This window comes from Osmerus eperlanus, chromosome 7, assembly GCF_963692335.1.
Source record: "Osmerus eperlanus chromosome 7, fOsmEpe2.1, whole genome shotgun sequence".
NCBI classification, from domain to species: Eukaryota; Metazoa; Chordata; class Actinopteri; order Osmeriformes; family Osmeridae; genus Osmerus; species Osmerus eperlanus.
In genome coordinates this window covers 9,648,635-9,675,277 of record NC_085024.1, presented here as the reverse complement: position 1 = coordinate 9,675,277, position 26,643 = coordinate 9,648,635, and positions in this window count along the sequence as shown.

Sequence of the window (26,643 nt, the reverse complement as noted above, 5' to 3'; positions counted from 1 at the left end):
CAAACAAATTCCTCTAACGTTCATATAGTTTAACTTACAGAAACAAGTTATACCTTAAAATGTAGGAAAAATTGTCCTCTTTCAGCCAATGTAACTACTAAAGAGCTCACATTTACAGATTTTCAGCTATGAGCCTTGAAGCGAGAGCAGCCTTTCAAATTCTCTCACTAACTTCAATGGAGAGGTGAGTAAAATCAGTCAGAGAAAGCAAGAAGGAACAAGATTTTGAAACTGCCGATAGAGTCGTATTTCTGACCGCACAGACATATAAAGGACATCTCTGGTTTCGGCAGAGTCTTGGGTCTCGGAAAATATCCTTATATTTTGGATTGGACGTATAGTTTTGCGTCTAGGTCAACTTGTTTGAGGTGTGGATGCTAGGTAAATGTTCGTTTTTCTCTCTGCCTAGCTCGTTAGCTATCACAGCTGCGCCATCACCGTGGCAACCAAACAAACAAGCACCAGGAAAGCAAAAGGAACACGTTTTTGAAACTGCAGGTAGAGTCGTATTTCTGACTGCACAGACATATAAAGAATATCTCTGGTTTCGGCAGAGTCTTGGGTCTCGGAAAATATCCTTATATTTTGGATTGGACGTACAGTTTTGCGTCTAGGTTATCTTGTTTGAGGTGTGGATTCTAGCTACATTTCTCTTATTCTCTTCCCTCAGCGCGTTAGCAATCATAGCTGCACCATCACCGTAACGACAGACACGCACCACTCAGTCTCTCACACAGGTGATTGGTACGTTTACTTGACCATGAGAAACACGATTACTAGCAATTGTCGGTTTATGCCAATAATACGATTACTCCGTTTACATGTGTAATTAGTTATGCGATTACTCAATAAACGCGTCTACATGATTCTTTTTTATTAATCGTTGTATGCTCCACGGACAAAACTTGCACCATCATCCTTCTGCAACAAAGTGTCGCCGTGTCTTCCTGTATCGGCTCTACTGCTGTATGTTTCATTCCATCAACACATTGAATCCTACTAAGAAAGCCGAGTAAACGCACTCAATAGTAGGCTACATCTGCTACTGCTATTACTATCCCAACTATAATTTCAGCTGTTAAAACGATAATATTCTTGTTCCGACTAGCTAGCCTACTTCTTCTGTTTAACAGTTCAGCTTTCAGCTTCTCCCGCATTGTAGGCTATTTTAGCTCTTAGCTTTGTTAAGATGATGCAGATGATGCAGTTCAGCTTCCACACTGCCTCTTTTGTGTCACTCACACATTTTTGAAATTCATTTCAGCTTGCGGGTATTTTCTCATTTCTCACTTTTATACTTTTTAAAATATTAAGGTTTTTGTGCAAATTATTCTACCTTTAAAAGTAATGGTAAATCCTTTCAAATCATTGTTGGAATGCTGCTCCAGCCCCTTTCAAAAATACCTTTCGGTTGCTTTGAAGCTTCAGCTTATAACTTTCTACTAAATTTTCACAATTTTCAGCTTTTTTAGCATGGTCAGCTATCCCCATTCAGGTTTTCAGCATTCTCACTGCTGTTTCGCAGGAACAGCCTTTTCTAGTTATTATTATTATTGTGAGAATGCTGTTCAGCATTCTCACTATTGTTTTTCAACTTCTCAGTTCTTCCGCCGTTTTTTGGCCTTTAACTCGTTCTGCATACTTTAACCGATTCCTACAACTTTTGTATCAAAACGTTCAGCTCCTTCAGGAGATGATGGCTATGACTTTTGGTATTTCTCACTTTTATACTTTTTAAGACATTAAGGTTTTTGTGCAAATTATTCTCCCATTAAAAGTAATGGTAAATCCTTTCAAATCATTAAAAAGCTTCCTCCTCTTTCAAACGTAACTACTTCAGCTTACTTTCAGCTAGAGACACCATTCAACCTTTAAAATGTTCACAAGACATTCAGCTATTCCCAAATGATTCAGCTTTTTCAAATGTTCAGCCAATTTTGAATTATGACAGTTTGAAATACATTAAAATGTTTGCTCCTTCTTGATTTTTATGAATGCTCTGCTTGCTGCTCTTTTTCTGATATTCAACTAATTTGTCAAACAAATTCCTCTAACGTTCATATAGTTTAACTTACAGAAACAAGTTATACCTTAAAATGTAGGAAAAATTGTCCTCTTTCAGCCAATGTAACTACTAAAGAGCTCACATTTACAGATTTTCAGCTATGAGCCTTGAAGCGAGAGCAGCCTTTCAAATTCTCTCACTAACTTCAATGGAGAGGTGAGTAAAATCAGTCAGAGAAAGCAAGAAGGAACAAGATTTTGAAACTGCCGATAGAGTCGTATTTCTGACCGCACAGACATATAAAGGACATCTCTGGTTTCGGCAGAGTCTTGGGTCTCGGAAAATATCCTTATATTTTGGATTGGACGTATAGTTTTGCGTCTAGGTCAACTTGTTTGAGGTGTGGATGCTAGGTAAATGTTCGTTTTTCTCTCTGCCTAGCTCGTTAGCTATCACAGCTGCGCCATCACCGTGGCAACCAAACAAACAAGCACCAGGAAAGCAAAAGGAACACGTTTTTGAAACTGCAGGTAGAGTCGTATTTCTGACTGCACAGACATATAAAGAATATCTCTGGTTTCGGCAGAGTCTTGGGTCTCGGAAAATATCCTTATATTTTGGATTGGACGTACAGTTTTGCGTCTAGGTTATCTTGTTTGAGGTGTGGATTCTAGCTACATTTCTCTTATTCTCTTCCCTCAGCGCGTTAGCAATCATAGCTGCACCATCACCGTAACGACAGACACGCACCACTCAGTCTCTCACACAGGTGATTGGTACGTTTACTTGACCATGAGAAACACGATTACTAGCAATTGTCGGTTTATGCCAATAATACGATTACTCCGTTTACATGTGTAATTAGTTATGCGATTACTCAATAAACGCGTCTACATGATTCTTTTTTATTAATCGTTGTATGCTCCACGGACAAAACTTGCACCATCATCCTTCTGCAACAAAGTGTCGCCGTGTCTTCCTGTATCGGCTCTACTGCTGTATGTTTCATTCCATCAACACATTGAATCCTACTAAGAAAGCCGAGTAAACGCACTCAATGGTAGGCTACATCTGCTACTGCTATTACTATCCCAACTATAATTTCAGCTGTTAAAACGATAATATTCTTGTTCCGACTAGCTAGCCTACTTCTTCTGTTTAACAGTTCAGCTTTCAGCTTCTCCCGCATTGTAGGCTATTTTAGCTCTTAGCTTTGTTAAGATGATGCAGATGATGCAGTTCAGCTTCCACACTGCCTCTTTTGTGTCACTCACACATTTTTGAAATTCATTTCAGCTTGCGGGTATTTTCTCATTTCTCACTTTTATACTTTTTAAAATATTAAGGTTTTTGTGCAAATTATTCTCCCTTTAAAAGTAATGGTAAATCCTTTCAAATCATTGTTGGAATGCTGCTCCAGCCCCTTTCAAAAATACCTTTCGGTTGCTTTGAAGCTTCAGCTTATAACTTTCTACTAAATTTTCACAATTTTCAGCTTTTTTAGCATGGTCAGCTATCCCCATTCAGGTTTTCAGCATTCTCACTGCTGTTTCGCAGGAACAGCCTTTTCTAGTTATTATTATTATTGTGAGAATGCTGTTCAGCATTCTCACTATTGTTTTTCAACTTCTCAGTTCTTCCGCCGTTTTTTGGCCTTTAACTCGTTCTGCATACTTTAACCGATTCCTACAACTTTTGTATCAAAACGTTCAGCTCCTTCAGGAGATGATGGCTATGACTTTTGGTATTTCTCACTTTTATACTTTTTAAGACATTAAGGTTTTTGTGCAAATTATTCTCCCATTAAAAGTAATGGTAAATCCTTTCAAATCATTAAAAAGCTTCCTCCTCTTTCAAACGTAACTACTTCAGCTTACTTTCAGCTAGAGACACCATTCAACCTTTAAAATGTTCACAAGACATTCAGCTATTCCCAAATGATTCAGCTTTTTCAAATGTTCAGCCAATTTTGAATTATGACAGTTTGAAATACATTAAAATGTTTGCTCCTTCTTGATTTTTATGAATGCTCTGCTTGCTGCTCTTTTTCTGATATTCAACTAATTTGTCAAACAAATTCCTCTAACGTTCATATAGTTTAACTTACAGAAACAAGTTATACCTTAAAATGTAGGAAAAATTGTCCTCTTTCAGCCAATGTAACTACTAAAGAGCTCACATTTACAGATTTTCAGCTATGAGCCTTGAAGCGAGAGCAGCCTTTCAAATTCTCTCACTAACTTCAATGGAGAGGTGAGTAAAATCAGTCAGAGAAAGCAAGAAGGAACAAGATTTTGAAACTGCCGATAGAGTCGTATTTCTGACCGCACAGACATATAAAGGACATCTCTGGTTTCGGCAGAGTCTTGGGTCTCGGAAAATATCCTTATATTTTGGATTGGACGTATAGTTTTGCGTCTAGGTCAACTTGTTTGAGGTGTGGATGCTAGGTAAATGTTCGTTTTTCTCTCTGCCTAGCTCGTTAGCTATCACAGCTGCGCCATCACCGTGGCAACCAAACAAACAAGCACCAGGAAAGCAAAAGGAACACGTTTTTGAAACTGCAGGTAGAGTCGTATTTCTGACTGCACAGACATATAAAGAATATCTCTGGTTTCGGCAGAGTCTTGGGTCTCGGAAAATATCCTTATATTTTGGATTGGATGTACAGTTTTGCGTCTAGGTTATCTTGTTTGAGGTGTGGATTCTAGCTACATTTCTCTTATTCTCTGCCCTCAGCGCGTTAGCAATCATAGCTGCACCATCACTGTAACAGACACGCACCACTCAGTCTCTCACACAGGTGATTGGTACGTTTACTTGACCATGAGAAACACGATTACTAGCAATTGTCGGTTTATGCCAATAATACGATTACTCCGTTTACATGTGTAATTAGTTATGCGATTACTCAATAAACGCGTCTACATGATTCTTTTTTATTAATCGTTGTATGCTCCACGGACAGAACTTGCACCATCATCCTTCTGCAACAAAGTGTCGCCGTGTCTTCCTGTATCGGCTCTACTGCTGTATGTTTCATTCCATCAACACATTGAATCCTACTAAGAAAGCCGAGTAAACGCACTCATGGTAGGCTACATCTGCTACTGCTATTACTATCCCAACTATAATTTAATCTGTTAAAACGATAATATTCTTGTTACGACTAGCTAGCCTACTTCTTCTTCTGTTTAACAGTTCAGCTTTCAGCTTCTCCCACATTGTAGGCTATTTTAGCTCTTAGCTTTGTTAAGATGATGCAGTTCAGCTTCCACACTGCCTCTTTTGTGTGACTCACACATTTTTGAAATTCATTTCAGCTTGCGGGTATTTTCTCATTTCTCACTTTTATACTTTTTAAAATATTAAGGTTTTTGTGCAAATTATTCTCCCTTTAAAAGTAATGGTAAATCCTTTCAAATCATTGTTGGAATGCTGCTCCAGCCCCTTTCAAAAATACCTTTCGGTTGCTTTGAAGCTTCAGCTTATAACTTTCTACTAAATTTTCACTATTTTCAGCTTTTTAGCATGGTCAGCTATCCCCATTCAGGTTTTCAGCATTCTCACTGCTGTTTCGCAGGAACAGCCTTTTCTAGTTATTGTTTATTTTCGCCCCCCTAAAACTCAGTCAATATTTGGCCTACATACACAACGGCGGTGTCAAAAGGTTCGTCTTGGTAGCGATTGCGTTGCTTCTATTGGAATTTACGTTCCGTTGCATGGTTTGGGCTTAAGTTAAGTTTTTGTGGCGAAAAGTGAAGCTAACGGTGGCTAATTTGCTAGCCACAGTCACTGACGTTACTAACGTCACTACGTCACTAACGTCACGAAAACACGCGTGACTACCTTTGGCAGAACATTCGTTTCGCATCTGTTAACTTGGGGGATAGCTAGGCTAACTATAGCTTTACTGCAAGGCAGCTGCAGGAACGCCACAAGCAAAGAGGCCAGGGTGATAACTATTTACTCATTTTACTTTGTGATATGACACACAATTGTGATGTGTAATGTACAGTATAAGCTGATATTATTAAGGAAGTACATCTACTTTCGGAAACAGTAGTCTACTATTTCACTGAAGTATTAGCATCATGACATTAGCCTGTGTTGCCCGGGCAACACATACTACAGTGGTCTATGATGTAGCGTTATCTGTTTTCAATCGTTAAAATAAACATTCCTCACATATACATTTTCGTTGTAGGATTTATTCTGACATTAGTAAACGATTTGTTGGTGAAATTACCATTACCTGTGGTTTCAAACCAGTGTAGCTCACTGCAACGCTGTAGCTTACGCGAGACACACTACAAAAACATCTACACTACACAGCTGTTTAGGAAGTCAAACGGCGACAGAACATGTTCGGCACTCCCCTTACTTAAATCAAAAGTCTATCTAACTACTAACCTGAACTTCATTGCCACATCCTAAACGTTGTCAATCTGTTCATGAAAATAATTAATTTCAGCTTAAACCGTACGACGGAACGTTAAATCCAATTCAACCAACGCAATCGCTACCAAGACGAACACAGCAGTAGTCTAGTACTGTACCGTAGTAGTACAATTTACCGGGGCAGCTTCTCCATACAGGGCTATATCGCATTTTGCGTTGTTACTGACAATGATCGCTACCAGTGAGCTTTTTATAAATGAGCGATTTTCCATTAAATAAATGTCAAGCTTATTTACGTTTTGGGGGGCATATTTTCAGTTAGCAGATGGTACTGTTTGAATCGCGATTCCATCTTCTACTGCCGGGTAACGTCGTAGAATAATCTTCAAAGGGGGTTCTTTATTAATGAATGAATGCAATGAGTAGGCTAAATGCCTGAAAATATCATGAGAAGGGAAAAACTTAAAATGACATTTAAATCATAGAGATTAGGTCAATTTTTACACCGGTCTGCCAAATTTATTCGTTTTGTTTCAACGATGAGGCTGCCTCTTGCAGGGGAAATGAGAAGACATCTATTTCATTCTACACTTCACTCGTATTTTCAGTTGTAAATGAGCAGCAAAAAAAAAATGCTTTTAAATCTGTCATCTTTATAAAAAAGCTTATTACTAAATTATTTACTGTGTCGTCTCAGTTACACTATCAGGGGTGGGAAATACTGTGATTTGCTAAAGTAGGCAAATGGCTAGTAGAACCTTATTTCAGTAAATCAAGCAGCGCTGCAAGACCCAGTGAAATGTTGTATATCCTACAGCTAGCATTGGCTTACTCAACTTCGGTAGGCCATCCTCAGTATTTGCAAGCTAGCTAAACTTAGCATAAACTATATCTAAAATAATTTTGTAGACATAACAATGGATTTAGTTACTAAATGTTGGTGTTAACTTTTTATTTTTTCTAAAATGGTCCTAATCTCTATGACAAGTTTTTCCCTTCTCGTGATTGTAGTGTGACCCTCTGGATGCCCCGTACCTGGGGCTGTATAAATGTATCAGTGGGTTGTCATGGAAGCAGTTCAGTAAATATGCCAGCAGACTAAAGACATGCCGTTGTCCGTATCCATTTGTAATGCAAATTACCACAGTGATATCTTCAGGCATTTAGCCTACTCATTCATTCATTAATAAAGAACCCCCTTTGAAGATTATTCTAACAACAACGTTACCGGCAGTAGTTATCTCAGATGGAATCGCGATTCAAACAGTAGCCTACCATCTGGTACTGTAACTGAAATATGCCCCCAATAACGTAAATAAGCTTGACATTAAATTAGCTGCACGGTCTGTAGAGATCTTGGGAGGAAGCCACTTTTTTGTGTTTTGCTAATGCAGAATTCGGTCAAATGAAATCGATAGACGTAATGAGTGGCACATTACGTGAAATAACATTGGATTTTATTTTGTTTGAGTTTTAATAACTTGTCCAGTGGGGCAATTAGCCAAAATTAATATTCCAGACTTGCCCTACAAAAAAATACACTCGCCTCGGACAAGCCTTAATGTCGAGCCCTGTAGCTACATGGCTAGACTGTTGATACAGATCAGAAACCATCATATCTTGGACACCCAAAATCAGCGAATCTCACAGGCAAATCAATTACATATGAAGGCCTTTATATATGGCTACAAACTTCTGCCCGGCGTCTAGCTGGCTACTTGTTACTAAGTAACAACTTTGTTGCACGAGCATTCTTTCTTAGCTACAAACTTCTGCCCGGCGTCTAGCTGGCTAATTGTTACTCAGTAACAACTTTGTTGCAGGAGCATTCTTTGTACATTGCGAGCTAACAGTGTCCGGTAGGCTACTTCGCTATAAATAATGATTTCGCTATAAATAATGATGTTAAACCGAGACCACTCAGCCCTAAAAGAAAATGTAAGGTAAAAGAAACTAAAGAAAGGTTTGATGTTAGGCTACTTTGAAAATTATAAATAAAATAGGCTAATGTAATAATAAAACTGCTAAATCATTCTCTAACTATAGGCTCCTCTATATCTTGCATAATGAAACATAACGTTTTTTAAGTAGCCTAATCAAAAAGCCTGCGCTTGCCCTCATTGGGTGTGCTTTGCCTTCGGCAAGGGCACAACCTTTGTTCTCTCACATATATATTATTAGGGTTCCTCCGGTAGGAGAACCCTATTGTTATTAGGGTTCCTCCGGTAGGAGAACCCTATTGTTATTGGTGGTATTATTATTTTTTACCCATGGGAGTCAATGGCAGCCCCTAGACCAGTACCGTAAAAAGTTGTGAAATTTGGCATGTTGAAACTGCAGACCATTAGTAACTACCATACCAAACATGGGCCGTGTGAGACAATAGGTGGCGCTACAGGCCACGCCCCAATATGTCAATTTTCAAATTGATGCCATTTGCAGGCCATAAGTCCCAAAATTCTGAAATTCATTACATATGCCTTATTTCTCATGAGGAATAAAAAAGCCTCAAGAAGCTATAACGGCCGCCATATTGGATTTTTTTGTACAATAAAGATTAAGGAAACGCGTTTTTTCCCTACTCCTCCTACATTTTTGGTCGAATTTTCTTCAAAGTTGCCATAGATGATATCCAGACTGAGCCTCACAAAAGTTATCGTAGGGATTTCTGATTTTCAAAACCGTTTGTCCGGTAGAGCCAATCAAAATCTGCAACAAAGCAACCAAACAGGACGTTTGGTCAAATCTCAGCAAATCTTTGAGATATCAACACCAAACTTGGTATGTCACGTGGAAGACACTACAACATGTTACCATGTGCAAAGGCAACTTCATACCTCAAAAAATGATTGATATAAAGCAAATTGAATTTATTGCTAATGCTAAAATAATGCTTTACACATCCCCCGGCCAAAAACTGATACTCTGATTCAATCACTAGTTCATATGAAGACTCTTGAGAATGTTGAGTACACAAATCTGAGAAAAAGTTGACTGTAACATGAAAACTCGATTTTTAGTGAATATTTGAAACATGCATGCTTGGCTAATTTCTAGGGCTGTTTCCCCAAATCCTCTCTCCCTTTGCTCCTGTGCGCGCGTGCTCCACATTCTCACACACAAAAGGGGCCAGAGCCCCTTGACACACGCGCGAGCTTGGTACGACGCACAAGAAGAAGGCCATTTTATAGTTGGAGAAGACTTGAAGACAACGACTGACGAGACTCCTGCAGCCCTCAGAGATTTTCATTGTTACATTTGACAGTGAGTAATAAGAGCCTACAACGGCAGTACAAAACATGTATTTTAGCGTTTGTATTCGTATGATAACTTGAAGACTTTTATACTGTTGTAAACAGGATAGCAGCTAATCTATCTAGGCTAGCTGAGCTAAGGATTTCTCTTTGTACAGGCAGTATTACAGGCTAGCAAGCCGTACAATCTTTAACATTATACTTGCTTCTGTGAGACGCGTTTGAAATTTGTATACTGTGCGTAACTATGCGGTTGGGTTGTTCTATTTCTACGGTCTTCACATCGTAAGTTATTCTTTTCCAAACTGTAGCTAGGTAGCCTAGTTTGCTGCACAGATAGAGCTACCTAGCATTAAACAAGTAGCAATGGTACCATGGTTGTTTTGCTTGCTAGCTTTGTTTGGGTTCATGGTTTGATCGTTTAGGAGTTCCATTGAAAGCCTATAGAGCTACAATACGTTTGTAATCGGCATGTTGTACTATGCTGCACGATTTCCCATCTCTTGATAACATTTTATATTTGTATCAATTTTATACACTAAATTGCCAAAGTATTCGCTCGGTTGCCTTTACACGCTCATGAACGTGAGTGACATCTCATTCTTAAACCATAGGATATGATGTCGGACCACCCTTTGTAGCTATAATAGTTTCAACTCGTCTAGGAAGGCTTTCCACAAGGTTTAAGAGGTTTATGGAAATGTTTTACCATTCTTCCAGAAGTGCATTTGTGAGGTCCAACATTGATGTGGAACAAGAAGGTTTGGCTCGCAGTCCCTGCTCTAATTCATCCCAAAGGTGTTGTATTGGGTTGAGGTCAGGACTGTGTGCAGGCCACTCAAGTTCGTCCACACCAATCTCGCTCATCCATGTGTTTATGGGCCTTGCTTTGTGCACTGTTGCACAGTCATGTTAGAACAGGAAGGGGCCATCTCCAAACTGTTCCCACAAAGTTTGGAGCATGAAATTGTCAAAATGTTGGTGAATTATTGCATTTCAGGAAATTAACTTATGGGTAGGAAATATTTAATGGATTGGGCTCGGCGGGGTATTTTGTCATCCATCCATTCCTACTCCATGCTCTTGATTATGTAATTGACCTACAGGTACATCTTCTAGGCTATGTTTATTTGTTTTAATTTTCTAATGTGAGTCAGTGGCTTGGCAGTATTTTAACAGTAAGGTTTGGTTATTTGTGTTAAACTGTGATGATTCTTTTGGTGAAACATGAATTTAAAGTAAAAACCATTTGCAAGATAAATTGTTCTCAATTGGTCTTAATTTGTATTTATAGTCGAGTCCGTTTCTCTATGTTTACATTTTACAGACTTAAATTTGAATGTAGACAGTGTAAATTGAATAAAGGTAAATAATGGATGTCTAAATATTTTTTTTAAGTACAGAGATTGGTGTTTTGAGAATCCTAACCCTTTCAATATTTTCTTAAAGGTCTGTATACTAGAACTGTTGAGTATGAAGTTATGATAATGTAAGACTATGAAATTGTTAAGCAGTAGTGTGGTATGTTACATTTCATAGTTTTTGATGGTTTTTCTATGTGTTTTTTAGATGCCATGTTCCAGCAAGAGATCCAGGGACCAAGGATCCACTGTTGAGGTTAGACTTCCTTGTGGGAAAAAATGCTAAACCAGTGTGTTTAAGTGATAAGATTAATTGAGAAAAATGAATGTGAATGAGCATTTTTAACAACGTCTTTGTTACGGACCCATGTTTAAAATGTCCTAATTCAGTCTGTATAGTTGTGGTTGTGTGTTTTTTCTTTTCTCCCCTCTTTCTTTCTATTCGCTGCATGCAGGTATGGTCTAGTCAGCGTTTGTTGGCGGTTGGCTATCAGTCTCCCTATCTCGTGATTGGCAATCAGCCGCGCACTTCCAATCAGCGGTTTAGTTGTCAACATAAAATTACCACACTGGTCAGCTGTTTCAGAGATTGCTTTGGAAAGTTGCTTGTTTAGAGAGTTGTCAAGTCAGAGAGACTTCTTGTTGAAATCATTGTAAATGTTTTTATTATTTTGTTAGAATGGTTTGCTTCATAGTGAACCCTTTTAATAGAGCAGTTAGTGGTGCAGCGTTTATTCGAGGGTGGCGTTCATTCAAGGGCAACGTTTAATTGGTAAGAGAGATTCAGTGAATTGTAGCTGCAGTGCAGCCATAGACAAACACAGAATAGACAAGGAAGTCAAACAAAAGCCCAGTGTAAAATGTATGCCGCGCGTGTCTCTACTTTGTGTACAAATCTGACGCAGCATGCTGTAACATTCTTACACTTTAGCTTTCAAACAGAAACCTGTGCAGAAAGCACTCACCACCAGCAACAGATCTATAGCACGCAAACTTGGTGTTGATGAAAAGCACATTCAGGAATGGTTAAGTCAGCTACCTCGCCATATTGTATACAATATGTGTAACTATCTATAGGCCTGAATGCAATTGTCGCAATTGCATTATAATAATGTATAATTTTTTTTCAAGCAATGTCTTAATTTAGAATTATATAATTGTATTCAGAATTATTACGTGACTTTATTTTGAAGGCCTTTTGGGACGCTCATGAGTGAGAGAGTCGACAACCTAACAGCAAGCGAAGCACAGACAATTTAAAGCTCTGATAAGTTTCAAGTTCAAGTTTATTATCATATACTCATAAACAGCATTTATAAGTAATGAAATTCTTTGTGCTCAATGTCCGTTCAACTTGCAGAATAAAAAAATTCAATACTAAAGAATGGGGAAAAAGGGTAGAAAAAATAAGAAAAATTGTAGTGCAAAAAGATATTTCAAGGACAGTTCAGCATCCTGATGGCATGTGTGAGAAAACTATCCCTGTATCTGCTGGTACAGGACCTTATACTCTTGTATCGCCTTCCAGAAGGCAGGAGGGAGAAAAGACTGTGGCAGGGATGACTAGGGTCAGAAATGATCCACTTGGCCTTTCTCCTGCACCGCTGGCTGTAAAGGTCCTGAATGGATGGTAATGCAGTCCTTGTAATACGATGTGCAGATTTGACCACTCTTTGTAGTGTCTTCCTGTCCTGGGCAGTGCTGTTGCCAAACCATGTTGTAATGCCACCAGTCAGTATGCTCTCAATGGTGCACCGGTAAAAATTGGTCAGTATAGTGCAGTCCATGCCAAATTTCCACAGTCGCCGCTGAAAAAAGAGCCTCTGTTTCGCTGTCCTTGTAACCACACCAATATGGTGGTCCAGCTCAGATCCTCACTGATGTTGATCCCAAAAAATCTGAAACTTTTGACTCTCCACAGCTGTGCCCGCGATGTGAATGGGTGCATGTTCTCCCTGCAGCCGCCTGTAGTCCACTATCAACTCCTTGGTTTTTGCTACATTAAGCAACAGGCTGTTATGCTGACACCAGGATGTCATTGTTGCCAACTCTGCTCTGTAGGCAGACTCATCACCATTCTTGATGCAGCCGATAATGGTGGTGTCATCAGCAAACATAATGATAGTGTTGGACCTTTTTGTGGCTGCACAACCATAGGTGAACAGAGAGTACAACAGTGGGCTTAACACACAACTCTGTGGGGCACCAGTGCTGAGTGTTAGACTGGTGGGGTGATGTTACCTAGCCGTACTGCCTGTGTCCTGTCCAGCTGCACATGGAAGGACTGATGTTCGGTCCTGTAGTTTTATGATGAGCCTGGATGGTACTATGGTGTTGAAAACGGAGCTGAAGTCGATGAAGAGCATCCGCACGTATATGTTGTTCTGATCCAAGTGAAAGAGAGCAGTGTTCAAGGCCAAAGCTACAACATCATCTGTAGACCTGTTCGGCCTATATGCAAACTGGAGTGGGTCTAATGCAGGTGACAGGCAGGATCTAATGTGGTCTTTGACTAAAGTCTCAAAGCATTTAATCACAACAGGGCAACAGGGCGGTAATCATTGAGACAGCTCACTGATGGTTTCTTAGAGACTGGGATGATGGTGGCCCCCTTGAACCTATTGGGGACGACAGACTGCGACAGGGAGAGGTTAAAGATGTCAGTGAACACCTCTGCCAGTTCAGGAGCACAGGCCTTGAGAACACAGCCAGGGATGTTGTCAGGTCCTGGAGCTTTATGCACATTCACTCTAAGTGATAAGTTTAAGGTTGTTATAGAGGTTGTTAGCAATCTAAGGAAACCTCTATTCCCTTGTGTAGGCTACAGCATGCAGCCAACAAAGTATGTTGTTTTGTGTCTGTATTTGACTTTGGTGAATGTTATTTACATGCTGCGCATGTCATTGCATGTTCATATTAAGCTAATGTGGTCTTTATTTTCTCATTACAGCGTGAGTTTAGTTTTAATGGTGGATTTGGAGAAAAAGCTTCAAATAAATCTGTAGCAAGAAAGACACTTGTGCCTGCCAGTGTTTCATGGGATAATAGTATGCTACACTTGTAAATTACTTGTGTAATAAATACTGTGTTTTAACCAATTAAATAACCGTTTTCTGATTTTTTGGGGGAGGCGTTTAATCGAAGGTGCCATTTATTACACAATGTTCATTTTTGGTGCAGCGTTTATTCAAGGTCAACGTTTAATCAAAGAAAAACTGTAGTTTTCTTCCCAGCATGGGAAGGCCAAAGGATGTTTACAATTGTAGTAGGCCATTGATATGTTTTAAAAGTTCAGGGATGTAATTTGTTGGATAAGAAGCCCCCATCCCCCACTCCAGAGACAATTGATGACAGAGAGGTGCTGACATTAAGTTAAACATAGTCATGCGTTAAAGAGTAGAGTAAAAAATAGAGACAAAATGTGTACATGGATGTTGAAACTCAGTGCTCTGAGTTTGTGCATGTCAGTTTAGACAAACGTAGCCTTTTCAACCTCTAGGTTTAATTCTCTCTTTTATACATTTAAAGTTGGATTTGACATTTAACAGACATTTAATCATTTAGCAAGTTGTTTGACTCAAAAACCATAACGAAGTACATATGGTGTAAAAAATCTGCAGTCAAATTTGGCGAAATTGCTAGCTTGGATGTTATCTTTACATATAGATGGGTTGGTGGTTACAAACAATGAGGATGCGCACGCAGCTTCAAGGCAGAACAATGCCTACCATTTCACCTCTAGTTTATATGTTCCCACCCCCCCCCCCTTCTGAATAAAGTTAGATAGATCTGATTTGTTGATATCTGTTGCTATGAAAACCATTTTAGCCAAGCTAACTAACATTGTTTTTAGCTAGCTGACATTACCATTCAATCACTAACAAAACACGAATAGAAATACTTTGCTAACAGTCCTCACGTGTAATCAAAAGCTTGTAGTGAGATCACATGCATGACCCCCCGAGACAAGCTTTCATGTTTGCATCGCTAGCATCTCGTCATATTACACAGCCGGAAGACAGCTAGATAATAAATATTGTAGCGTCAGCGCCCTTGGGTACCCAGCATGTAGTGCACACCAAAAACGCAAATAGCTGTGGAAAATAGTTTGGTTACAACAGCTGTGCAAGGGATTTCAGTTGTTGTGTTCGTTCACTTAAATGTGTGTAATGTTATTGTTTTTTACTTAAGATAATACTGTTGGTCACCCTGATTGTGCATGTTGTGTAGTTTAATGGGATCAGAGAGTCTGACCATGACAAAGTATTGTTAAGCTGCTGTACCATCACAAGGTACACTTGCTAACAGCTGGACATTAGCTATACCTTGGTCCAGTTCCCTACATGACTCTTGACAGTTGTTTGACTGAGACTCTAGAGAGAGCTCAATTCAGGTAGAGTTCTAATAGCCATGGTCTTCTAACCAGTTTCAGTTTTGAAAACAGTGTGACTGTGTATGGTATGTTTTTTGGGCTACTTCTAATACTCATACGGCTGCCGCATTTATGCCTTGGCATGACCTGCGCTGGGATAGAGGGAAACCGCATGGATGGGGAAAGTGTGTGGGCAGAGCAAGCAGTAGTAGTACATAACCTACACACTTCCTTTAGTGAAGTGTATCCTCACTTTCATGAAGTTATTGTTGTAATCAAAGCTTTTAAAGAATGGATCTCTGCATGATGGGCCTGACCAGAGCACAGGTGGCCTGACACAACACGCTTCAGTCACTTTGAAAGTTGTCACTTTCAAAAGAGTGGCATTTTAACCCTGTCAGTCCAACATGTCTAAAAGTTGGTACGCATGCCTTATTGCCAATGGGGAACAAATAAGTCTCAAGAACCCATAATGTCGGCAGCATGGATATTTCTCTACAGTGACAATTTGTGAAGAATTTCAAAAAATGACTTCAAATCAGCCATTGATCCAATTGTCTTGAAATGTTGTGTACATGTATGAAATACATGTCTGTGTCATGTCAATTTGTAATGGTTTGCAATGCTGAGGAGGAACCCGCCATTGCTGCCTGCAGCTATATTTATTCTTTTTATTCTTTTTGCCCCCCTAAAACTCAGTCAATATTTGGCCTACATAGACAACCTAGGTGTCAAAAGTTTCGTCTTGGTAGCGATTGAGTTGCTGGCGAAAAGTGAAGCTAACGGTGGCTAACTTGCTAGCCACAGTCAATGACGCTACTTACGTCACTAACGTCACGAAAACTCGCGTGACTACCTCTAGCAGAACATTAGTTTAGCAGCTCGTTAACTTCTGGGAGATAGCTAAGCTAACTGCTTTACTGCAAGGCAGCTGCAGAAACGCCACAAGCAAAGAGGCCAGGGTGATAAGTATTTACTAATTTTACATTGTGATATGACACAAAATTGTGACATGTAATATACAATATAAGCTGATTTTATTAAGGAAGTACATCTACTTTCGGAAACAGTAGTCTACTATGTTACTGAAGTATTAGCATCATGACATTAGCCTCTGTTGACCGGGCAACACATACTACAGTGGTCTATGATGCATCTGTTTTCAATCGTTAAAATAAACATTCCTCACAAATACATTTTCGTTGTAGGATTTATTATGACATTACATTACAAGTAAACTATTTGTGGGTGAAATTATAATTACCTGTGGTTTCAAACCAGTGTTGCTCACTGCAATGCTGTAGCCTACCCGAGACACTACAAAAACATCTACACAGCTGTAGGAAGTCAAACGGCGACAAAACATGTTCGGCACTCCCCTTACTTAAACCAAAAGTCTATCTAACTACTAACCTTAACTTCATTGCCACAGCCTAAACTTTGTCAATCTGTTCATGAAAATAATTAATTTCAGCCTAAACCGTACAACGGAACGTTAAATCCAATTCAACCAACGCAATCGCTACCAAGACGAACGAACACAGGAGTAGTCTAGTACTGTACCGTAGTACCGGGGCAGCTTCTCCACACAGGGCTATATCGCACTTGGCGTTGTTACTGACAATGATCGCTACCACTGAGCTTTTTATGAAAGCGATTTTCCACTAAATAAATGTCAAGCTTATTTACGTTTTTGGGGGCATATTTTCAGTTAGCAGATGGTACTGTTTGAATCGCGATTCCATCTTCTACTGCCGGTAACGTCGTAGAATAATCTTCAAAGGGGGTTCTTTATTCATGAATGAATGCAATATGAGTAGACTAAATTCCTTAAAATATCACGAGAAGGGAAAAACTTAAAAGGACGTTTAAGTCATAGAGATTAGGTCAATTTTTACACCGCTCTGCCAAATGTATTCGTTTTGATTCAACGATGAGGCTGCCTCTTGCAGGGGAAATGAGAAGACATCTATTTCATTCTACACTTCACTCGTATTTTCAGTTGTAAATGAGCAGCAAAAAAAAAAGCTTTTAAATCTATGTAATCTTTATAAATAATAAGTATGCATTTTTATATAAAATATACAGAAATATCAGTTGTAAAAATGTCATTCAAAAACGGACCCCTGTGCAATCGACGCAAGCAAGCACACCCTACAATTTCCCCAGAAATTGTACCCTCTCTAGTTGGGTGTGCTCAAGCCTTCGGCGAGAGCACAACCTTTGTTCTCTCACATATATATTTATTTATTATTGTTTATTTTTGCCTCCCTAAGGATCAGTCAATATTTGGACTACATACACAACGGCGGTGTCAAAAGGTTCGTCTTGGTAGCGATTGCGTTGGTTGTATTTTTATTTACGATCCGTTGCATGGTTTAAGTAGAAATTGCGTTTTTGTGGTGAAAAGTGAAGCTAACGGTGGCTAATTTGCTAGCCACAGTCACTGACGTTACTAACGTCACTACGTCACGAAAACACACGTGACTACCTGTAGCAGAACATTCGTTTCACATCTGTTAACTTGGGGGATAGCTAGGCTAACTATAGCTTTACTGCAAGGCAGCTGCAGGAACGCCACAAGCAAAGAGGCCAGGGTGATAACTATTTACTCATTTTACTTTGTGATGTGAAACACAATTATGAAATGTAATGTACAATATTAGCTGATATTATTAAGGAAGGGGCCCACATCTACTTTTGGAAACGGTAGTCTACTATTTCACTGAAGCATTAGCATCATGACATTTGCCTCTGTTGCCCGGGCAACACATACTACAGTGGTCTATGATGCATCTGTTTTCAATCTTTAAAATAAACATTCCTCACAAATACATTTTCGTTGTAGGATTTATTATGACATTACATTACAAGTAAACGATTTGTGGGTGAAATTATCATTACCTGTGGTTTCAAACCAGTGTAGCTCACTGCAACGCTGTAGCCTACGCGAGACACTACAAAAACATCTAACTTACACAGCTGTTTAGGAAGTCAAACAGCGACAGAACATGTTCGGCACTCCCCTTACTTAAATCAAAAGTCTATCTAACTACTAACCTGAACTTCATTGCCACAGCCTAAACGTTGTCAATCTGTTCATGAAAATAATTAATTTCATCTTAAACCGTACAACGGAACGTTAAATCCAATTCAACCAAGGCAATCGCTACAGTACCAAGACGAACACAGCAGTAGTCTAGTACTGTACCGTAGTAGTACAATTTACCGGGGCAGCTTCTCCACACAGGGCTATATCGCATTTTGCGTTGTTACTGACAATGATCGCTACCAGTGAGCTTTTTATAAATGAGCGATTTTCCACTAAATAAATGTCAAGCTTATTTACGTTTTGGGGGCATATTTTCAGTTAGCAGATGGTACTGTTTGAATCGCGATTCCATCTTCTACTGACGGGTAACGTCGTAGAATAATCTTCAAAGGGGGTTCTTTATTAATGAATGAATGCAATGAGTAGGCTAAATGCCTGAAAATATCATGAGAAGGGAAAAACTTAAAATGACGTTTAAATCATAGAGATTAGGTCAATTTTTACACCGGTCTGCCAAATTTATTAGTTTTGATTCAACGATGAGGCTACCTCTTGCAGGGGAAACTAGAGAGGGGGAAATGAGAAGACATCTATTTCATTCTACACTTCACTCGTATTTTCAGTTGTAAATGAGCAGCAAAAAAAATATGCTTTTAAATCTATGTAATCTTTATAAATAATAAGTATGCATTTTTATATAACATATACAGAAATATCAGTTGTAAAAATGTCATTCAAAAACGGACCCCTGTGCAACCGACGCAAGCAAGCACACCCTACAATTTCCCCAGAAATTGTACCCTCTCTATTTATTATTATTATTTTTATTTATTTTTGCCCCCCTAAAACTCAGTCAATATTTGGCCTACATAGACAACGTAGGTGTCAAAAGTTTCGTCTTGGTAGCGATTGAGTTGCTTGTATTGGGATTTAAGTTCCGTTGCACGGTTTAAGTAGAAATTACGTTTTTGTGTCGAAAAGTGAAGCTAACGGTGGCTAACTTGCTAACCACAGTCAATGACGCTACTTACGTCACTAACGTCACGAAAACTCACGTGACTACCTCTAGCAGAATATTAGTTTAGCAGCTCGTTAACTTCTGGGAGATAGCTAGGCTAACTATAGCTTTACTGCAAGGCAGCTGCAGAAACGCCACAAGCAAAGAGGCCAGGTGATAACTATTTACTAATTTTACTTTGTGATATGACACACAATTGTGATGTGTAATGTACAATATAAGCTGATATTATTAAGGAAGTACATCTACTTTCGGAAACAGTAGTCTACTATTTCACTGAAGTATTAGCATCATGACATTAGCCTGTGTTGCCCGGGCAACACATACTACAGTGGTCTATGATGTAGCGTTATCTGTTTTCAATCGTTAAAATAAACATTCCTCACATATACATTTTCGTTGTAGGGTTTATTCTGACATTAGTAAACGATTTGTTGGTGAAAAAACCATTACCTGTGGTTTCAAACCAGTGTAGCTCACTGCAACGCTGTAGCTTACGTGAGACACACTACAAAAACATCTATCTTACACAACTGTAGGAAGTCAAACGGCGACAGAACATGTTCGGCACTCCCCTTACTTAAATCAAAAGTCTATCTAACTACTAACCTGAACTTCATTGCCACAGCCTAAACGTTGTCAATCTGTTCATGAAAATAATTAATTTCAGCTTAAACCGTACAACGGAACGTTAAATCCAATTCAACCAACGCCATCGCTACCAAGACGAACACAGCAGTAGTCTAGTACTGTACCGTAGTAGTACAATTTATTGGGCAGCTTCGCCACACAGGGCTATATCGCATTTTGCGTTGTTACTGACAATGATCGCTACCAGTGATCTTTTTATGAATGAGCGATTTTCCACTAAATAAATGTCAAGCTTATTTACGTTTTGGGGGGCATATTTTCAGTTAGCAGATGGTACTGTTTGAATCGCGATTCCATCTTCTACTGCCGGGTAACGTCGTAGAATAATCTTCAAAGGGGGTTCTTTATTAATGAATGAATGCAATGAGTAGGCTAAATGCCTGAAAATATCATGAGAAGGGAAAAACTTAAAATGACGTTTAAGTCATAGAGATTAGGTCAATTTTTACACCGGTCTGCCCAATTTATTCGTTTTGTTTCAACGATGAGGCTGCCTCTTGCAGGGGAAATGAGAAGACATCTATTTCATTCTACACTTCACTCGTATTTTCAGTTGTAAATGAGCAGCAACAAAAAAAATGCTTTTAAATCTATGTCATCTTTATAAATAATAAGTATGCATTTTTATATAAAATATACAGAAATATCAGTTGTAAAAATGTAATTCAAAAACGGACCCCTGTGCAACCGACGCAAGCAAGCACACCCTACAATTTCCCCAGAAATTGTACCCTCTCTAGTTATTGGTGGCCAAGCCGCGAAGCGGCGAAGCCACTTAAGTGTTTCTACCTTTTCTTATTGGTGGCCAAGCCGCGAAGCGGCGAAGCCACTAAGTGTTTCTACCTTTTCTTATTATTATTACACTTCTTCTGCCATTGGAGTCTATGGCAGCCCCTAGAACCGTATGGTAAAAAGTTGTGAATTTTGGCACACTCATTAAGCACAGTCCCCTCTTTATATTCACCAAGTTTCATGTCTCTCATTGGAGCACTCTAGCGCCACCAACTGGTCAAAGTTGGACTTGTGTTTACACACGTAACTTTTGAACCGTATGACCGATTTTCAAAAATGAGGTACCGTTGGATTCCCTGGATCGAGACGAGTTCAACACACCCTATGACGTCAATTTCCGGTTATATAGATTTTCCGCCATTTCCGGTTTTAGCAAAAACCTTTGAAAGCCTACTCCTCCTACAATTTTTCTTCAATCTTCCCCAGAATTGGAACACATCATCGTCAGAGCAACCCTCACAGAAGTTATCCAAAGATTTTGATTTTCAAAACCGTTTGTCCGGTACACCCAATCAAAATTGAGAAATAAACACCAAACTTGGTATGATGACTCGGAACCCTCATCTGAGGATGTCCAAACAATTTGGTGTCATGTGATCACTGGGCGTGGCCGCAGGATGCAAAAATGTGTTTTGGCCAATAACTGTTGATTCGTTTGCCTTTATTAAGTGATTCCTTTGTCTCATGATATCTTGGGACATCCCGTGTGTGACACATGATAACTTGTGATAACAGCCGAATTGATGCGGCCGCCATTTTGAATTACTGAAAAAACTTTTTTTCTGTACTCCTCCTACAAATGTTTTCCAATCTTCACCAAATTTGGCAGAGATCATCTTCAGACCAAGCCTCACAAAAGCCATCATATGTTTTTTGGATTTTCAAAACCGTTTGCCCGGTACGGCCAATCAAAATGTGCCGTTAAGCCAGCAAACAGGAAGTTGGGTCGTATCTCAGCAAATCTTTGATGGATTCGCACCAAACTTGTTGCGTGTACTCGTAACCCTCTTCTGAGGATGTACAACATGTTTTATGGGTCATTCGACTGCTTGGCCACCTCATTGCTGCTTGCAGCTATATTTAGGGGCCAAGCAGCGAAGCTGCGAGGCACCTATTGTTATTGTTAGTATTATTATTATTATTATTAGGGGCCAAGCAGCGAAGCTGCGAGGCACCTATTGTTATTGTTAGTATTATTATTATTATTATTATTATTATACTTCTTAAGACTGGGTGTCTATGGCAGGCCCTAGAAGCGCTTGGTTGAAAGTTGTGAAATTTGGCACACTCATTAGGGACAGTCCCCTGGTCCAATTCACAAAGTTTCATGTCCCATACTTGGGCACTCTAGCGCCACCAATGGGTCAAAGTTGGACTTGTGTTTACACACGCAACTTTTGAACCGTATGACCCATTTTCAAAAATGAGGTACCATTGGATTCCCTGGACCAAGACGAGTTCAACGCACCCTATGGGGTCAATTTCCGGTTATATAGATTTTCTGCTATTTCCGGTTTTATCAAAAACCTTTGAAAGCCTACTCCTCCTACAATCTTTGTCAAATCTTCTTCAAAATTACCAGATATGCTCTTCAGACCAAGCCGCACAAAAGTTATGGTAGAGCATTTTGATACCCACAAACGTTTGTCCGTGACAGCCAATCAAAATAAGCAGAAAAGCCGCCAAACAGGAAGTGAAGTCATATCTCAGCAGTTGTTTGAGGCAGTGAAACTAAATTTGGTACGCCGCCTCGGAACCTTATTCTGAGGATGTCCTCCAAAATTTGTGTCATGTGACTAAAAGGGGGCGTGGCCGGAAGCATAAACGCGTTTTGGCTAATAACGGTTGAAGTGTTTACCTTAATAAAGTAATTTCTTTGTCTGTTGATGTCTTGTGAGATATAAAGCCTGACTATTAATACCTTTTCATAAAATTCGAATGGACGTGGCCGCCATTTTGGATTTCATGGAAAAGTGTAAAAACCTTTTGCACGCCCCAATTTTTGTCCAATGTTTACCAAATTTGGCAAAGATGATCTTTAGACCCAGTTTCACAAAAGCAATCAGATGAATTTTCAATTTTCAAAAACGTTTGTTCGGTAGAGACGATCAAAAGCGGTGGCGAAGCCGCCAAACGAGGCGCAAGAGCATATCTCAGCAACCATTTGCGCGATTGTCACCAAACTTGGGTTCCATCGTTCCCATGAGGAGCAGAGGAGGCCTGCAGTGTTATACCAGAAAAATAACTTTGAACTATCAGTACTCTTGAACGCAAACATATATTTCAACCAAACTTGGTGTGTTGCATGAGTGCAACAGGTTGTTGTGACTTAATTGTTGCACAAGTGCTATGGAAGCCATGTCCTGCTCTGGACTGCTTGGCCCCTCCATTGCTGCTTGCAGCTATATTTATTATTATTATTATACTTCTTAAGACTGGGTGTCTATGGCAGGCCCTAGAAGCGCTTGGTCGAAAGTTGTGAAATTTGGCACACTCATTAGGGACAGTCCCCTGGTCCAATTCACAAAGTTTCATGTCCCATACTCGGGCACTCTAGCGCCACCAATGGGTCAAAGTTGGAGTTGTGTTTACACACGCAACTTTTAAACCGTATGACCCATTTTCAAAAATGAGGTACCATTGGATTCCCTGGATCAAGCCGAATTCAATGCACACCATGGCGTCAATTTCCGGTTTATAGATTTCCGCTATTTCCGGTTTTATCAAAAACCTTTGAAAGCCTACTCCTCCTACAATCTTTGTCAAATCTTCTTCAAAATTACCAGATATGCTCTTCAGACCAAGCCGCACAAAAGTTATGGTAGAGCATTTTGATACCCACAACCGTTTGTCCGTGACAGCCAATCAAAATCAGCAGAAAAGCCACCAAACAGGAAGTGAAGTCATATCTCAGCAGTTGTTTGAGGCAGTGAAACTAAATTTGGTAGGCCGCCTCTGAAACTTATTCTGAGGATGTCCTCCAAAGATTGTGTCATGTGACTAAAAGGGGGCGTGGCCGGAAGCATAAACGTGTTTTGGCTAATAACTGTTGAAGTGTTTACCTTAATAAAGTAATTTCTTTGTCTGTTGATGTCTTGTGAGATATCAAGCCTGACTATTAATAACTTTTCATAAAATTCGAACGGACGTGGCCGCCATTTTGGATTTCATGGAAAAGTATAAAAACCTTTTGCACGCCCCAATTTTTGTCCAATGTTTACCAAATTTGGCAAAGATGATCTTTAGACCCAGTTTCACAAAAGCAATCAGAAGAATTTTCAATTTTCAAAAACTTTGTTCGGTAGAGACGATCAAAAGTGGTGGCGAAGCCGCCAAACGAGGCGCAAGAGCATATCTCAGCAACCATTTGCGCGATTGTCACCAAACTTGGGTTCCATTGTTCCCATGAGGGGCAGAGGAGGCCTGCAGTGTTATACCAGAAAAATAACTTTGAACTCTCAGTACTCTTGAACGCAAACATATATTTCAACCAAACTTAGTGTGTTGCATGAGTGCAACAGGTTGTTGTGACTTAATTGTTGCGCAAGTGCTATGGAGGCCATGTCCTGCTCTGGACTGCTTGGCCCCTCCATTGCTGCTTGCAGCTATATTTATTATTACACTTCTTCTGCCATTGGAGTCTATGGCAACCCCTAGAACCGTATGGTAAAAAGTTGTGAAATTTGGCACACATTAAGCACAGTCCCCTCTTTATATTCACCAAGTTTCATGTCTCCCATTGGAGCACTCTAGCGCCACCAACGGGTCAAAGTTGGACTTGTGTTTACACACGTAACTTTTGAACCGTATGACCGATTTTCAAAAATGAGGTACCATTGGATTCCCTGGGTCAAGACGAGTTCAACACACCCTATGACGTCAATTTCCGGTTATAAAGATTTTCCGCCATTTCCGGTTTTATCGAAAACCTTTGAAAGCCTACTCCTCCTACAATTCTTCTTTAATCTTCCCTAGAATTGGCACACATCATCGTCAGAGCAACCCTCACAGAAGTTATCCAAAGATTTTTGATTTTCAAAACCGTTTGTCCGGTACAGCCAATCAAAATCGGCAGCAAAGACACCAAACAAGAAGTGTGGTCATATCTCCAAACAATTTGGTGTCATGTGATCACTGGGCGTAGCCGCAGGATGCAAAAATGTGTTTTGGCCAATAACTGTTGATTCGTTTGCCTTTATTAAGTGATTCCTTTGTCTCATGAAATCTTGGGACATCCCGTGTGTGACACATGATAACTTGTGATAACAGCCGAATTGATGCGGCCGCCATTTTGAATTACTGAAAAAACGTTTTTTCTGTACTCCTCCTACAAATGTTTTCCAATCTTCACCAAATTTGGCAGAGATCATCTTCAGACCAAGCCTCACAAAAGCCATCATATGTTTTTTGGATTTTCAAAACCGTTTGCCCGGTACGGCCAATCAAAATGTGCCGTTAAGCCAGCAAACAGGAAGTTGGGTCGTATCTCAGCAAATCTTTGATGGATTCGCACCAAACTTGTTGCGTGTACTCTTAACCCTCTTCTGAGGATGTAAAACATGTTTTATGGGTCATTCGATTGCTTGGCCACCTCATTGCTGCTTGCAGCTATATTTATTATTATTATTTTTATTTATTTTTGCCCCCCTAAAACTCAGTCAATATTTGGCCTACATAGACAACGTAGGTGTCAAAAGTTTCGTCTTGGTAGCGATTGAGTTGCTTCTATTGGAATTTACGTTCCGTTGCATGGTTTAGGCTGAAGTTAAGTTTTTGTGGCGAAAAGTGAAGCTAACGGTGGCTAATTTGCTAGCCACAGTCACTGACGTTACTAACGTCACTACGTCACTAACGTCACGAAAACACGCGTGACTACCTTTGGCAGAACATTCGTTTTGTATCTGTTAACTTGGGGGATAGCTAGGCTAACTATAGCTTTACTGCAAGGCAGCTAATTTGCTAGCCACAGTCACTGACGTTACTAACGTCACTACGTCACTAACGTCACGAAAACACGCGTGACTACCTTTGGCAGAACATTCGTTTCGCATCTGTTAAGGGATAGCTAGGCTAACTATAGCTTTACTGCAAGGCAGCTGCAGAAACGCCACAAGCAAAGAGGCCAGGGTGATAACTATTTACTCATTTTACTTTGTGATATGACACACAATTGTGATGTGTAATGTAACTACAATATAAGCTGATATTATTAAGGAAGTACATCTACTTTCGGAAACAGTAGTCTACTATTTCACTGAAGTATTAGCATCATGATATTATAGCATGTGTTGCCCGGGCAACACATACTACAGTGGTCTATGATGTATCTGTTTTCAATCGTTAAAATACACATTCCTCACATATACATTTTCGTTGTAGGATTTATTCTGACATTAGTAAACGATTTGTTGGTGAAATTACCATTACCTGTGGTTTCAAACCAGTGTAGCTAACTGCAACGCTGTAGCTTACGCGAGACACACTACAAAAACATCTACAGTACACAGCTGTTTAGGAAGTCAAACGGCGACAGAACATGTTCGGCACTCCCCTTACTTAAATCAAAAGTCTATCTAACTACTAACCAGAACTTCATTGCCACAGCCTAAACGTTGTCAATCTGTTCATGAAAATACTAAATTTCAGCCTAAACCATACAACGGAACGTTAAATCCAATTCAACCAACGCAATCGCTACCAAGACGAACACAGCAGTAGTCTACTAGTACTGTACCGT